The sequence below is a fragment of the Amblyomma maculatum genome, chromosome 3, assembly GCF_055883805.1.
Source record: "Amblyomma maculatum isolate TAMU_Amacu chromosome 3, ASM5588380v1, whole genome shotgun sequence".
Lineage (NCBI taxonomy): Eukaryota > Metazoa > Arthropoda > Arachnida > Ixodida > Ixodidae > Amblyomma > Amblyomma maculatum.
The window spans coordinates 145,763,512-145,778,638 of NC_139346.1; the positions used below are offsets into that span (position 1 = coordinate 145,763,512).

At 47.6% G+C, this 15,127-nt stretch overlaps 7 non-coding genes and 2 pseudogenes across 7 annotated transcripts; all 9 read left to right on the plus strand.

Moving 5' to 3' along the window:
* The first annotated feature begins 4,069 nt into the window (after positions 1-4,069).
* On the plus strand, positions 4,070-4,141 carry TRNAT-CGU (transfer RNA threonine (anticodon CGU)). Its single transcript has one exon. It is a non-coding gene; the product is annotated as a tRNA-Thr (tRNA).
* Positions 4,142-4,215: 74 nt separating this feature from the next.
* On the plus strand, positions 4,216-4,287 carry TRNAT-UGU (transfer RNA threonine (anticodon UGU)). The gene has a single exon. It is a non-coding gene; the product is annotated as a tRNA-Thr (tRNA).
* Positions 4,288-8,275: 3,988 nt separating this feature from the next.
* On the plus strand, positions 8,276-14,162 carry LOC146196277 (uncharacterized; annotated as a pseudogene).
* On the plus strand, positions 9,325-10,511 carry LOC146196278 (uncharacterized; annotated as a pseudogene).
* A 238-nt stretch (positions 14,163-14,400) lies between the features above and the next one.
* On the plus strand, positions 14,401-14,472 carry TRNAT-UGU (transfer RNA threonine (anticodon UGU)). The gene has a single exon. It is a non-coding gene; the product is annotated as a tRNA-Thr (tRNA).
* A 75-nt stretch (positions 14,473-14,547) lies between these two features.
* On the plus strand, positions 14,548-14,619 carry TRNAT-UGU (transfer RNA threonine (anticodon UGU)). The gene has a single exon. It is a non-coding gene; the product is annotated as a tRNA-Thr (tRNA).
* Positions 14,620-14,694: 75 nt separating this feature from the next.
* TRNAT-UGU (transfer RNA threonine (anticodon UGU)) lies at positions 14,695-14,766 on the plus strand. The gene has a single exon. It is a non-coding gene; the product is annotated as a tRNA-Thr (tRNA).
* Positions 14,767-14,859: 93 nt separating this feature from the next.
* TRNAT-CGU (transfer RNA threonine (anticodon CGU)) lies at positions 14,860-14,931 on the plus strand. The gene has a single exon. It is a non-coding gene; the product is annotated as a tRNA-Thr (tRNA).
* Positions 14,932-15,005: 74 nt separating this feature from the next.
* Positions 15,006-15,077, plus strand: TRNAT-CGU (transfer RNA threonine (anticodon CGU)). Its single transcript has one exon. It is a non-coding gene; the product is annotated as a tRNA-Thr (tRNA).
* The last annotated feature ends 50 nt before the right edge of the window (positions 15,078-15,127 follow it).

A 15,127-nucleotide genomic window follows, 5' to 3' on the forward strand; every position in this document is an offset into this window, starting at 1 on the left:
GAGAAAGAAACGGTGAGCGATGCCGAGAGCTCAAAAATTGAACTTCCGGAGTCTGCGGGCAGACGGGGGACCCTCGAAGGGAGCAGCGGCCGAGCGACCAACGTCCAGGGCCCTGCGAAGCGTGCCCACGACGGGAGCGCCAGTGAGACGAATGAGGCAGAGGCAGCTAGCAACGACGAGCCGCCGATAAAAACGCCAATAGGGAGGAGGGCGACCTTCCAACCAAGACCGAATGTCTCGACGGACAGGAGAGCTGCCGAAAAGCCGCCCCCGTCACAAGGTCTGCCAGTCCAACCTCATGGCTCTGGCGTCAACGAAAGCGTCTAGCGCCATGCTAGACGTGAAGGGTAAGCACCAAGCTCTTGGCCTCTTTTCACTCTAAGAAAATGGCTTATGTACAGTCACTAAAGGTTGCGACCCTTAACTTGAGAGGTCTAGCAGCAAAAAGGAAGCAGAGCCAGGTCCTGCGCCTTTTAAATGAAAATGACATCGATATACTTGGAGTTCAAGAGACAAAAGTCGAGGGTGAACAAGAGACCGAGAGCATGGTGCAACGTTTCACGTCGCGGTTTTACGCAGTTGTCAGCCATGCAGTCGGTACTTCTGCTGGATGCGTCCTGTTTGTGAAGAAGTTGCCGGGTCTTGTAGTGCAGTCGCATGCTTCTTTTCCGTCGGGTCGGGGTGTGGTCCTCGATTTTAGTTTTTGCTCGGCTGAGTGGCGTGCTGTTTGTATATATGCACCTACGGTAGTTGATGAGAGGGCTGCTTTGTTCGATTTTGTTGAAGGGTATTTAAACACGGATAAGCAACTTGTCTTTCTGGGGGATTTCAATTGTGTACTGAGCTCCGGTGACAAAACTAGCCTTCGTACATTTAGGGATCGTAGCACAGAGGTGCTTTCGCGCTTGATTGACGAGTTTGCACTGGAAGACGTTGCAGAGTGTCTCACGAGCGAGCGACGGGTTCAGTATACGCATTTTCAGGGTGCTAGCCACGCCCGCCTTGACAGAATTTATGTGGCCGCAGAACTGGCTCCAAAATGCCAGGATTATTATGTTTTGGCGGTAACGTACTCAGATCACTGCATGGTTCAGTGTACAATTGGACCAAGAAAGGGAGGTAGCGGTTTTAATTGGGAATTGTGGAAGTTAAATAATAAACTGCTGAATGACGAGCAATTCACCAGACTAGTAGAAGAAGAAATTGGTAATATTTGTCAGGAGGACACCCACGAACTGGGTCAAGAATGGGAACTGTGTAAGCAACAAATTAAAATCAAAGCTATAGAAAAGGCCAGCTGCATACGGTTTCAAGAAAAACAAAATGAAATGCATTTAAGATCTTTGCTAGATAAATTGTTAGCCCTGGAGTGTAACACGCCAGGGTTATACATGGACGACGTTAGAAAAATAAAACAAAGACTTCAACTGAATGACGAAGACCGTTATCGCGGAGCACTGGTGCGTGCGAGAGCGGAAAAATTGGCCATGGATGAGACGCCGACAAAAAGATCGTTGGGAATAGAAAAAGCAAATGCAAGGCGAAATCACGTGGCAGAGGTAGATTGGGCAGGCCGCACAGAAACCGATAACGAAGGAATCGCGAAAGCTCTCCGGGAGTATTATGAAGAGCTTTTTTCGTCCCGAGAGGTTAATTTGGACCGTTTTAAAGAATCCTTTCTTGACGCGATGCCAAAAATTGATGACGAACAAAAAGAAAGACTGGAGCGGCCAATAAGCGAAAAAGAAGTGCAGCAGGCAATAGAAAATTTAAACCCAGGGAAATCACCCGGGCCTGATGGCCTGAGTGCGGCTTTTTATAAAGCGTTCAAGCAACAGCTATCTCCTTTGTTGTGTGCCTTATTTAATGAAGCGTAAACTGAAGGCACTGCCTGCGTCTTTCGGATCGTCGCACACAGTACTTATTCCGAAAACTGACCAACCAGATAAGCTTAGGCAGTTGTCGTCTTACAGGCCCATTGCTCTGACAAACGTTGATTACAAGATTTATATGAAGGTGCTTGCTGGCAGACTACAAACGGTTATATGCGAACTAGTGGGCCCTCACCAAACGTGCGGTATCAAAGGGCGATCCATCTTTCAGAACATTCACAAAGCGAGAAGTGTGCTCGAATGCTGCGATGCAACTCATGCGTGTGTTGCTTTACTGCAGTTGGACTTGGAGAAAGCTTTTGATTGTGTGGCGCATGCTATTCTGTTCAGTATATTAGACCATGTTAATGTCGGCTCTGTTATTCGAGAGGGAGTGGCCTTGGCGTACCGTAACTGCACTACGAGATTAATTGTCAATAAGTCACTGGGGGCCCCCATCAACGTACGACGTTCGGTGCGCCAAGGTTGCCCCCTCAGCCCTCTTTTGTTCGGCATTTATATTGAAACATTGTGTTTAAGCATCCTACAAAACAATGACATTGATGGTTTTCGACTGCAGGAGTCAGAAGTCAAATTGCTGGCTTACGCAGACGACGTTGCGGTTTTTTGTGTGAATAAGGAGAGTATAAAGAGGACAGTGGAGGTGGTAAAACATTTTAGCAAAGTCACAGGGAGTAAAGTTAACTACGGTAAGTGCCTGGGATTTTGGCACGGAGACTGGCAGCTGACCCCCGACACTTTCGCTAATGTGTCGTGGGTTACAACGCCTGCAAAGTACTTGGGTGTGCCCTTGGAATTTTACAAGGAAAGCGAGCCTTACTGGCTAGAGCAGGTCAGAGAAACCCGTGAAAAAGCGGAGAAATGGAAAAGCGCTCAATTATCAATATTTGCAAGAGCCGCAGTTTGCAACCTGTTTTTAATTAGTAAGTTATGGTATGTAATGCAAGTGTTGCATTGCTCCCGTGTAAATGTGCAAAAATTGCATCGAGTTTTTGCGGTGTTTGTTTGGGCCTCGAGTTGGGAGAGGTGCAGTCGGACAAATTTGTTCCGGCAGGTGAAGCATGGAGGGCTTGGTCTGGGTCATTTGTTTGTGCGACAGATTGTCAACCGGTTTATGTTTTTTAGGGATGCCAGTGATCCATTCCTGCGCACAGTGTGTCAACAAAAACTTGGTCGAGCGTTGCCTGATTTCGTAGTTTATACGCAATGTATGCCGGGATCTCTTTTTGGATTCTTTAGGGAAATTGTTTTGAGCGTGAAATTCTTAAGCGCACGTTTTTCGAAAGAGTATTTAAGTAATGTTAACAGGAGAACATTATACAAGGATGTTTGTGAAGTGGTGTTCCCGGTGCCCTTGTACCGAGCTTTATACTATGGAGGCACAGGAAGTAATGTATTAAAACGCGTAAAGAAAATGCAAGTTGCTACGGGAGCTAAAACATTTTTCTTTATGCTACATACCGGTACTTTGAGTGTAAAATCATTTATGGAGGAAAAGGGTATTTTCCTACCGTGGGGGGCCCAATGTCTCATCTGCAAACAGCCAGAGACAATAGATCACGTGTTTTTGCATTGCTGGGAGGGGGTATATTTGTGGGATGTTCTGCAAAGGACAATTAAAAAACAGTTGCCACTTGATTCCCATGGCATTAGGTATTTGCCATTGGATAACCACGATGATATGCCGTTAGACCAGGTTATGTTAATGTGCCTCCACAGTATATGGCGCGCACGAATGGCTGGTTATCACTGCGATCCAGATGCACGGCCAGCCCGCATGTATTTCCGTGAAAGTGTGCAGCGATGGCTCGACGTGCTTAAATTGCAACCATGTGCTCCTGAGTGGCTGTCAAAGCTGGAACCTTTGACGGTGCTCAAGGAATTTTAAAATGACAATGCCTGCCCCTCAGTGGGGGATAGGCAACGCGAACTAGCTTTGTGTACATATATTATTCCTTTGTTCCTGTTGTTTTGTTTTCCAGTGCGTTGTGTTTGTGTCAAAGTCAGGCAATAAAGAAAAAAAAAATAGCTCAGTGGTAGTGCGCTGGTCTTGTAAACCAGCGGTCGTGAGTTCGATCCTCACTGGCGGCTGTGATCCTCGCTGTCGGACTGCTTTCCTTTTTTGCTCGAGAAAAATAACACGATTCGGTCAAGCGAAGTAAAACCGTCGTTCACAAGCCGCTATAGCTCAGTGGTAGAGCGCTGATCTCGTAAACCAGCAGTCGTGAGTTCGATCCTCACTGGCGGCTATTCCACTGCCTTCCTTTTTTGCTCGAGAAAAATAACACGATTTGGTCAAGCGAAGTAAAACCGTCGTTCACAAGCCGCTATAGCTCAGTGGTAGAGCGCTGGTCTTGTAAACCAGCGGTCGTGAGTTCGATCTTCACTGGCGGCTATTGCACTGCCTTCCTTTTTTGATCGAGAAAAATAACACGACTCGGTCAAGCGAAGTAAAACCGCCGTTCACAAGCCGCTATAGCTCAGTAATTCTGCTTCCGGCCACGCCAGTGAACGGACGCAGGATGCAGGGCTCCTCAGGAGCGGCTTCAGCGGCCATGGCAGGCCGCGGTAACAGGACTGCTGAACAGGACAATACTTACCAGGTTGTTTTGCCTGCACTGCCAACCGGTCAGTTTGTTTTGAATACTGTTTTTTTACATGCCAATATCAGGGCCCGCCCGTACCGGGTGGAAGATTTCCGGTATGCGTTAGCGCAACACGCGCTAATCCCCGACGTTATCGCAATGGGGGCGTATCGGAAGAGCCACGTCTGGGCCGTAACTCTCAAAATACTGAAGCGGTGAACAAGATTGTAAGTGTAGGTGGGTTGTGTGTAAAAAACGGTCGCTGCTTGGTAATTGACCCGGCGAACCAGGACGTGCGACTCAAACTTCACTGACTACTACACAACGTGCCAGACGGGGATGTTGGTGCTGCATTTGCGCCGTACGGAAAGGTGTCGGAGGTCTCCTGGGAACGCTGGCGTGTTAAAGGTATGCTAGAAAAGGGCTCCACAACTAGACTCGTCACGCTGAAGCTGAAAGCTGGCTTGAAGCTCGACGACCTGCCGCATCAGTTGAATGTTAGCGGCGAGCTGGCGCTAGTGATTGTGCCAGGCAGACCCCCGTTGTGCCTACGCTGCCGGAGTGCGGGTCACATCCGCAAAGAGTGCCGGGTTCCTCGCTGCGGAACCTGTCGACGGTTCGGGCATGAAGACAGCCAGTGTGCTCGTACCTACGCTAGCATTGCCGGACCTGGGACCAACGAAGACTCGTCCGAGTTACTTATGGACGAGGTGGATGCGGAGGAGGCTGCTGACATTAGAGGTCAGTCAACGAAACAGGACACGCCTTCCATGACGGTTTTTAAGAAGAATAAGGTGACGGTCTCAAATGATAAGAATGAAACTCTACATGTCTTGAACGTTCCGTCCCAGGACCATGAAAGCGCGTCAAAGGAAGCGTCAGAAGACGTAATCAAATTTTCTGATGCTGAGGACCATCTCAGTACTGAGCCTTCCTGTACTGATACCATGGAGGTTGGGCCGGAGACAGCAGCCTTAATTGCCGCGAAACGTCCGCATGAGGAAAGCGTCGAGGCGACTCAGCTGCCAGGCGGTGTTTGTGGTGAGCGGCCGCCGAAACCTGCGGGCATCCGAAGAGCAACTTTGCGACCAAAGCCGAACTTCTCGGCCGACACGCGGCAGGCGGGGAAACCGCCTCCGTAGTTTTGTGGTGCCCTGAACGATTTGTGGGTCGGCTGCCTACCGACCAGCGTCAGGAACATTCTGCAACCAAGAGTGGCGTGTGTGAAAAAAAAAATGAAAGACGGTGCATGGACTTCGTTTGAATACAGCCCGATGTTTTGCTGGGAGGACATTACATGCACACATACGCCGCTGTTCTTCAGAAGCGGAGGCCACGCAACCATGAAGGTAGGCACCATGCGGGTACGGGCGTCTCTTTCTAATACATGACTCTCAAGCTTAATTCGCCGTTACACGTAGCTACTTTGAATGTCAGAGGGCTGGGAGCGAGAAGGCGACAATGCCAGCTCAGTCGCCTCCTTTTGGATAATGATATAGATATAGCAGCTGTACAAGAGTCAAAGATTGAGAGCCAAGAAAGCATTGACCGTATGGTGGCTTCTTTTCAAGCAAAATTTTATGTGTGTGTATCCCATTCTGTTGGTGTATCGGGTGGATGCCTTTTATTTATACGTAACACGCTGGGAGTAAGCGTAGAGTCCGTTTTTGCCTGTCCAAGTGGTCGACTTTTGGTTACTGATTTTACCTGCTGTAATTTATGCTGGCGTGTTGTGTGTGTATGCTCCCAATTCAAAATGCGAACGTGAATCTTTTTTTGAGTCTATTGAATTGTGGTTGAAGACCGACAAAATCTTGCTTGTACTTGGTGACTACAACTGTGTGTGCGCAGCTGTGGACCGAGCGGCGAAGTGTGAACCTCGAACAGACAGAAGCTTTGAGCTGTTGAATGCACTTGTGCATGAGTATGGCCTTGAGGATGTTGGTAGTGTGTTCTCCACTGGAAGCCAGCCAGAGTTCACGCTCTTTCAGCGAGATAGCCATGCAAGATTGGACATGCTGTATGCCTCGATTGATCTTGTTTCCCTATGTACTGCATATGAGGACAAGCCAGTGTCTTTCAGTGATCATTGTCTCGTGAGTGCAGTGTTTGTTAGGAAAGGAAAGATATCGCGCTTTAACTGGCACCTATGGAAACTGAATGCCAAGCTTCTCGCCGATGAAGAGTTCCTTACGGAAGTTAAGACCGAGTTTGAAAATCGTCTTGCTATGCGACCAGTAAGTTTTGCAGCGGAATGGGACAGCTTCAAAGAGTGGGTCAAATTGAAATCCATAGAAAAGAGCAGTAAGGTGCGGCATAAAGAGAAAGAAAAAGAACTGAATGAACAACTCCAGTTTTTTTAGCATGGAAAGTTCTGTGCCAGGGCATTTCGCCAGTAAAATACGAGAGATTAAAGGTGAGCTGGAAACAATCGACAGCGAAAGATACACAGCGGCTAATCATACGTGCAAGGGCTGAAAAACTTTGGGCAGGAGAAGTGGCAACAAAACGAGCGCTAGCAGACGAGAAAAGATACGCCTGCCAGAAAGAAATAAGGAGTATAAGGTATGCCGGCCATATCACTGAAAATGCTAGATATTCAGCGTGCGGTAGCAGAGCACTTTGAAGAACTGCTTAGAGGTAAGCTTCAGACTGCAGGCGGCTTTCAAACAGATTTTCTAAGACTGATGCCTGCACTGGATGACGAAAGTAAATCGCGCCTAGAAACACCGATAACGTTGCAGGAGATAGAATCTGCAATAGGTGACCAGACACCTGGGAAGGCCCCTGGGCCGGATAGGCTAAGCGCTGCCTTCTTTAAAACTTTTCAGCAGTATTCGGCTCAGTTTATGCTCTGTGTAATCACTGAAGCTTATGAACGACTGTTGGTGGGGTCATATCGACCGATAAGCCTCACCAATGTTGACTACAAGGTGTACATGAAGGTTTTAGCAAAACGACTGCAAAGCGTAATAAAGAAATTTGTTGGGTCTCATCAAACGTGTGGCATCAAGGGTCGATCCATTGCCACGAATATACATGTCGCAAGAACCGTACTAGAATGTGTTCATGCACTCGGGGGTCAGATAGCCATGATGCCGTTAGATTTGGCGAAAGCCTTTGACCGTGTTTCTCACGAAATTCTTTTTTCCATTTTGGAGCATTCTAACCTAGATGAAGTCATAGTGGAGGGTGTTAAAATGGCTTATGCGAACTGCACGACCCGTATTATAGTGAATGGTGAACTGACTGACAGCATCGCAGTACGTTCATCGGTAAGGCAGGGCTGGCCGCTCTCACCCCTGCTTTTTGCACTGTGTTTAGAGCCACTTTGCTTGGCTATCATTGATAGCGATCGCATTTTATGATTCAAGCTGCAATCAGCACATGTGAAAATGCTAGCATACGCTGATGACACAGCAGTGCTTTGTGCAACCAGAAAGAGCATCTGTGAAGTCACAAGTGTCGTCCAAACATTTTGTGATCAAACCGAATGTAAGATCAATTGGGAGAAAAGCTCTGGGTTTTGGCACGGTGATTGGGATGTGGCACCTGATTTCTTCTGTAAGCTGCGATGGTCTGCTCTCCCAACGCGATATATAGGCGTGCCTTTAGAATGTTATCAAGATCCCAACGTGCACTGGATGGGAGAAACATCCAGAGCAAAAGAAAAAGTGGATGCGTGGCAAGGAAGGCAACTGAATATTTTCGCGCGCTTCTATTTGCAATGTTTTTCTTATTTCGAGGCTGTGGTACCTTATAAATATGTTGTGTATCTCACGAACCTCAATTCAGAAAATGCACCGCGTTTTTGCTGTTTTTATTTGGGCATCCACATGAGAAAAAGCCGCTCGGACGAATTTGTTTATTTCTGTTAAAAGGGGTGGGCTTGGCCTTGCACATCTGTTCTTGCGTCAGGTGGTTTCGCGATTTATATTCCTCCGTGATCAAAAAGATACCTTTTTAAGAACCGTGATGCAAGTGCGATTACAGAGGCTGCTCCCTGAATGGATTGTGTCATGTGAAAACATGCCTGGTACTGTGACTGGCTACCTGCGCGAGGTTGTTTTTTCGTGCAAGTTGCTTGAAGTGCGGTTTTCTTTTGATTACCTTTACAATGTTCCCAGAAAAAGACTGTGTAAAGATCTCATTGACGTGATGCTGCCGGTGCCTTTTTATCGGACATTACACTATCGAGGCCCAGGGCAGGACGTTTTGAAAAGAGTTAAGAAGATGCCCGTGAGGCCATCTTCTAAAACGTTCCTTTTCAAGCTTCACTCTAATACGCTCCTTGTGAAAACCTGGCTGAATGAAAAAGGTATCTTCGTCCCATGGACAACAAATTGCCTGTTGTGCAAAAAACCGGAGGCAATTGAACACGTCTTCTTACAGTGTTGGGATGCTGTCTTTCTATGAGACGTCCTCAAAAGGACAATTAAAAAGGAACTTCCCCTAACTCCTTACGGTATAAGATTCCTACCAGTGCAGAACGATGATGCACCTTATGGTTTAATTATGCTCCTTGGCCTCCATATAGTTTGTGGAAAACACGAATGCAGGTGCGTCATGCAGATATAGATACACGATCTGCGCTTGAAAACTTTATTGAAGTGCTGTGTATATACGCGAAACTTTCAGGAAGCAGCAGGATCCGCCACAATGGCATTGTCTCTTTGATGAGTTAGTGCACTTGAAAAGATTTTAGCCACGTACGCGTTAGCTCAAGTGTAGTTGGCGTGTTTTATTATGTGTATTTTTGTTTTGTGTTTCTCGGCAATAAAGAAAAAAAAAGCCGCTATAGCTCAGTGGTGATTCCACTTCCGGCCGTCACAGCGTATGGACGTGTAATGACGGGCTCCGCAGGAGCGGCTTCAGCGGCCATGTCTGGCCGCGGTAACAGGGCTTTGGAACAGGATAATGACTACCAGGTTGTTCTGCCAAGTCTTCCAACAGGGCGTTTTTTGTTAAACACATTTTTTTTGCACGCGGATATCAGGGCCCGCCCGTACCGGGTGGAAGATTTCCGAGACTCGTTGGCTCAGCATTCGCTGCTCTCTGACGTTATCGCCATGGGGGCGTATCGCATGAGCCACGTCTGGGCCATCACCCTGAAAGACGCGGATGCTGTGAAGAAGATTGCAGGAGTTGGTGAGTTGTGTGTGAAGCAACGTCACTGCCTCGTTATTGATCCGGCTAACCAGGATGTGTGGCTGAAGCTCCACTGGTTGCTTCACAACGTTCCGGATGAAGATGTGCGTGTGGCCTTCGCGCCGTACGGAAAGGTTTCCGAAGTGGCCAGGGAGCGCTGGCGCGTGCATGGCATATCGGATAAGGGTTCAACTACTAGGATTGTCACCTTGAAGATGAAAGTTGGGGTCAAACTGGACGACTTGCCGCACCAGCTGAACGTCGGCGGTGAGTTGGCGCTCGTCGTAGTACCTGGAAGGCCTCCGTTATGTCTCCGGTGTCGAAGTACCGGCCACATTCGCCGAGAGTGTAAGGTTCCGCGTTGTGGTGCATGCCGTTGTTTTGGCCACGAAGAAGGGCAGTGTTCTCGTAGCTACGCGAGCATCGCTGGTCCTGGGAACAGTGAAGATTCTTCCGAGCATCTGATGGATGAGGCGGACGCGGAAGAGGCAGCCAAAACAACCGGGCAACCGGCAAGGAATGATGGGCCGGTGTTGACCCCTTTGACAAAGAGGAGGACATCCACGGCCGTTGCGACAGCGGATTCTGCACCAGTGGAGAATGGTTCCCAACTGGACGCAAGTAGCGTGGCGGACGCCAGTGAACCTGTGCTCGAAAGCCAAGGCAGCGCGGAGCCTCCCAACGCCGACGTTATGGACTTCAGCGCAGGAGTAAGCGGCCTACCCGTTGGGAAGCGGTCCCATGATGAGAGCGCCGGTGAGGATCTGCAGCCTGGTGGTGGCAGTGACGAGCCGCCATCGAAAGCACCGGGGTTCGACGTTCGACGTTGAAGCCTCGACCGAACGTTTCGTCCGAGACGCGGCCGGCGGGGAAACCGCCTCCGTAGTTTGGACGGGACCTAATGCATGTGAGTGCAGGTGGTGCGTCAGCCGTCATAGCCTGTTTTCGGTTGTGGCTCTTTGATTGTTTATGGAAGGTGGCAAGTGTGGTGGTCAGGCACGCCTCAGTACACATTCAGACATCCCGTTGGGAGGCCTGATACGAGCGCGTACGCTACGGAACCTCGGACAAGCAGAGCCACATTGACGATTGAGGTAGGCATCACACGGATCGGGCGCCTTTTTCTCTAGACGCATGGCAATTAAGCTAGATGTCCCATTACGTGTAGCAACCTTGAATGTTAGAGGGCTTGGAGCCCGAAGGCGGCAATGCCAGTTGAATCGCCTGCTGCTAGATAATGAAATAGACTTACTAGCCGTTCACGAGTCGAAGATAGAATCTCAGGACCATGCGGACCGCATGGTGTCTGTTTTTCATGCAAACTTTGATGTGTGTGTTGGTCACTCTGTGGGAGAATCAGGCGGATGCCTTCTTTTCATTCGCAATACTTTGGGTATAAGCGTACACTACGTATTTGCATGCGAAAGTGGCCGACTCTTGGTTGTTGACTTTTTGTTCTCAAATTTATTTTGGCGTGCTGTCTGTATGTACGCCCCCTATGTTGAAAGTGATCGTCAAAACTTCTTTTGTTCAGTCGAGCCGTACTTGAAATGTGACAAAATTTTGCTTGTATTGGGTGATTTAAACTGTGTGTTTGCTGCTACTGATCGAGTGAAGATTAGATCAGTGAAAGACAAGAGCGCTGAACTGTTGAATGTATTTGTGCATGACTATTGCTTGGAAGACATTGGAAATGTGTTTTCTTATGGAACCCGTCTGGAATACACGAACTTTCAACGCGATAGTCATGCGAGACTAGACAGGCTGTATGTATCTATTGATCTCGTTCCAATTTGTACAGACTATAACGTAAAACCTATTTCGTTTAGTGATCATTGCCTTGTTAGTGCGGCTTTTGGAAGGAAGGTTAAGAAATCTGTTTTCAACTGGCATCTATGGAAACTGAACGAGAAAAGTTTGGAGGATGAAGAGTTTGTTAAGGCAATCACGAACGATTTGGAATGTTTGCTTAAGGGGCATGAAGAAAGCCATGCAGATAAATGGGAAAGATTTAAAGAGCAGGTGAAGATAAAAGCAATAGAAAGGAGCAGTGTTATTCGGTACAAACAGAAAGAAACAGAAAAGGAACTTCATGGACAACTTGAGTGTCTGTTGTGCATGGAAAGCTGTGCGCCGGGGAAGTTCACTAAGCAAATAAGAGATGTGAAATCTCATTTAGAAAGAATCGACGCTGAGAAGTACAGAGCCGCGGTTATACGCGCAAGAAGCGATAAACTGTGGGCTGGCGAGGCGTCGACAAAGCGAGCGCTATCAGATGAAAAAAGGTACGCTTGCCAGAAGGAAATCAGGCAAATAAGACATGAAGGGCAGATTACGAACGATGCTAAAGATATAAAGTGTGCGATTCTGAAATATTTTGCTGAGCGTCTGAGTAATACGCGCGAACATAGTGAAGGGTTTCCAATAGAATATTTACGGCTAATGCCAACGCTCGAAGATCGTGTGAAAGAGAGTTGAAATGCCTGTTACAATGCAAGAGATAGAAAAGGCCGTAGATGACCTCCCATGTGGGAAAGCCCCTGGACCAGATGGGCTGAGCGCCTCCTTTTACAAAGCATTTAAAAACCATGTTTCCAGCCTTATGTTGCAAGTGATAAGAGAAGCCTACGAACGCAAACAAGTGCCATTATCATTTACTACGTCCCACATCGTACTTATTCCAAAAGGTGATGATCCAGAGAAACGCCTGTTGGTGAAGTCTTATAGGCCATTAAGCCTGACAAATGTTGATTACAAAATCTTTATGAAGGTTTTAGCGAAGAGATTGCTGAGTGTAATAGCTAAATTAGTCGGACCGCACCAAACGTGCGGCATAAGAGGTCGCAGCATCGCACAAATACACATGTGGCGCGAACCGTACTGGAATGTGTAGACACGCTTGGAAGTCAGGTTGCCATGATTCAGCTGGATTTGGGATTCGGAAAAAGCGTTCGATCGAGTATCGCACGACATCCTTTTCTCCATTCTAGAGCATAGTAACCTGGGCTCGGTAATCGTGGAGGGAGTGAAAATGGCGTACGCAAACTGCTCGACGCGTATTATAGTGAATGGCGATCTCACTGACAGTCTCGAAGTGCGTTCTTCGGTGAGGCAAGGATGCCCACTCTCTCCTCTGCTTTTTGCAGCCTATCTCGAGCCATTATGCTTGGCCATTCTCAATAATGACTGCATCTCGGGTTTCAAGCTTCAGTCGGCGCATGTGAAGCTACTTGCATACGCGGACGACATTGCAGTACTTTGTAAAAACAGAGAGAGCATTTGTGAAGTGGTTAACGTTGTTGAAAAGTTTTGTGACCAGACTGGATGTCGGGTTAACTGGGAAAAAAGCTCCGGATTTTGGCACGGCTTATGGGATGCTGAACCGGCTTCTTTCTCCCAATTGCAATGGTCTTCCTTGCCAATGTAGTATCTGGGTGTGCCCCTACAATGTTATCACGATCCTAGCTTACACTGGAAGGAAGAAACAAATAGATCGCGAGAGAAAACGGAAGCATGGCAAGGAAGGCAACTGTCAATCTTTTCACGCGCGTTCATCTGCAATGAGTTTTTGATTTCCAAGATATGGCATGTAATGAATGTTCTATGTGCGTCACGAACTGCCATTCAAAAAATTCATCGTATGTTCGCGGTTTTTCTTTGGACTTCGACCTGAGAAAAGACAAGGCGAACGAATTTATTTCTTTCTTTAAAAAGCGGAGGAATCGGATTGATTCATTTGTTTCTGCGCCAAGTGGTATCGCGCTTTTTTTTTCTTCGCGACCAAAATGACACCTTTTTAAGAACAGCCATACAAGTGCGGCTGCAAAGGCTGTTACCCGGATTTGTTGTCTCCTCAAGTGAAAACATGCGTGGTGCTGTCACAGGATATTTGCGCGAGGTAGTTCTCTCTTACAACTTGTTAGAAGTGCGTTTTTCCCTTGAATATTTGTACAGCGTTCGCAAGAAAAAGCTGTATAAGGACCTATTGGAAATCATGCTGCCGGCACCTTTGTATAGGTAGCCTTACCGTGGAGGCCCAGGACAGGATATTTTAAAACGAGTGAAGAGGATGCCAGTTAGACCGGCCGCCAAAACGTTCTTTTTTAAGTTGCACTCGAACACTCTACCCGTCAAAACCTGGCTTCACGAAAAAGGAATCTATGTCCCTTGGACGACAAACTGCCAGCATTGCAAGAAGCCAGAGACAATCGAACACATATTCTTAGACTGCTGAGATGTATTTCATTGGGACGTGCTACAAAGAACAATTAAAAAAGAGCTGCCACTAAACACTTATGGCATCCGTTTTTTACCGGTGGAGAACGAAGACGTATCCTATGATTTATTAATGCTTCTAGGCCACCACAGCTTGTAGAAAACACGAACACAAGTAAGGCATGAAGATATTAACATTCGCAGTGTGCGTGAAAATTTTATTGAAAGTGCTGTTTATCTACGGGAATGTATCTGCGCGCTACCCGACCCACCACAGTGGGCAGAAGTTCTGGATGACCTGATAAAATTGAAGAAATTTTAACCTCACAGACGTCAGCTCAAGGGCAGCTAAAGTGTTTTATTAAGTGCGACCATTTCGTGTTCATGTATACTTCGGAAATAAAGAAAAAAAAAAGCTATAGCTCAGTGTGTACAGCGCTGGTCTTGTAAACACGCGGTCGTGAGTTCGATCCTCACTGGCGGCTATTGCACTGCCTTCCTTTTTTTGCTCGAGAAAAATAACACGATTCGGTCAAGCGAAGTAAAACCGTCGTTCAGAAGCCGCTATAGCTCAGTGGTAGAGCGCTGGTCTTGTAAACCAGCGGTCGTGAGTTCGATCCTCACTGGCGGCTATTGTAGTGCCTTCCTTTTTTTGCTCAATAAAAATAACACGATTCGGTCAAGCGAAGTAAAACCGTCGTTCTGAAGCCGCTATAGCTCAGTGGTAGAGCGCTGGTCTTGTAAACCAGCGGTCGTGAGTTCGATCCTCACTGGCGGCTATTGCACTGCCTTCCTTTTTTTGCTCGAGAAAAATAACACGATTCGGTCAAGCGAAGTAAACCCGTCGTTCGCAAGCCGCTATAGCTCAGTGGTAGAGCGCTGGTCTTGTAAACCAGCGGTCGTGAGTTCGATCCTCACTGGCGGCTGTGATCCTCACTGGCGGCTGTCGGACTGCTTTCCTTTTTTGCTCGAGAAAAATAACACGATTCGGTCAAGCGAAGTAAAACCGTCGTTCACAAGCCGCTATAGCTCAGTGGTAGAGCGCTGATCTCGTAAACCAGCAGTCGTGAGTTCGATCCTCACTGGCGGCTATTCCACTGCGTTCCTTTTTTGCTCGAGAAAAATAACACGATTTGGTCAAGCGAAGTAAAACCGTCGTTCACAAGCCGCTATAGCTCAGTGGTAGAGCGCTGGTCTCGTAAACCAGCGGTCGTGAGTTCGATCCTCACTGGCGGCTATTGCACTGCCTTCCTTTTTTGCTCGAGAAAAATAACACGATTTGGTCAA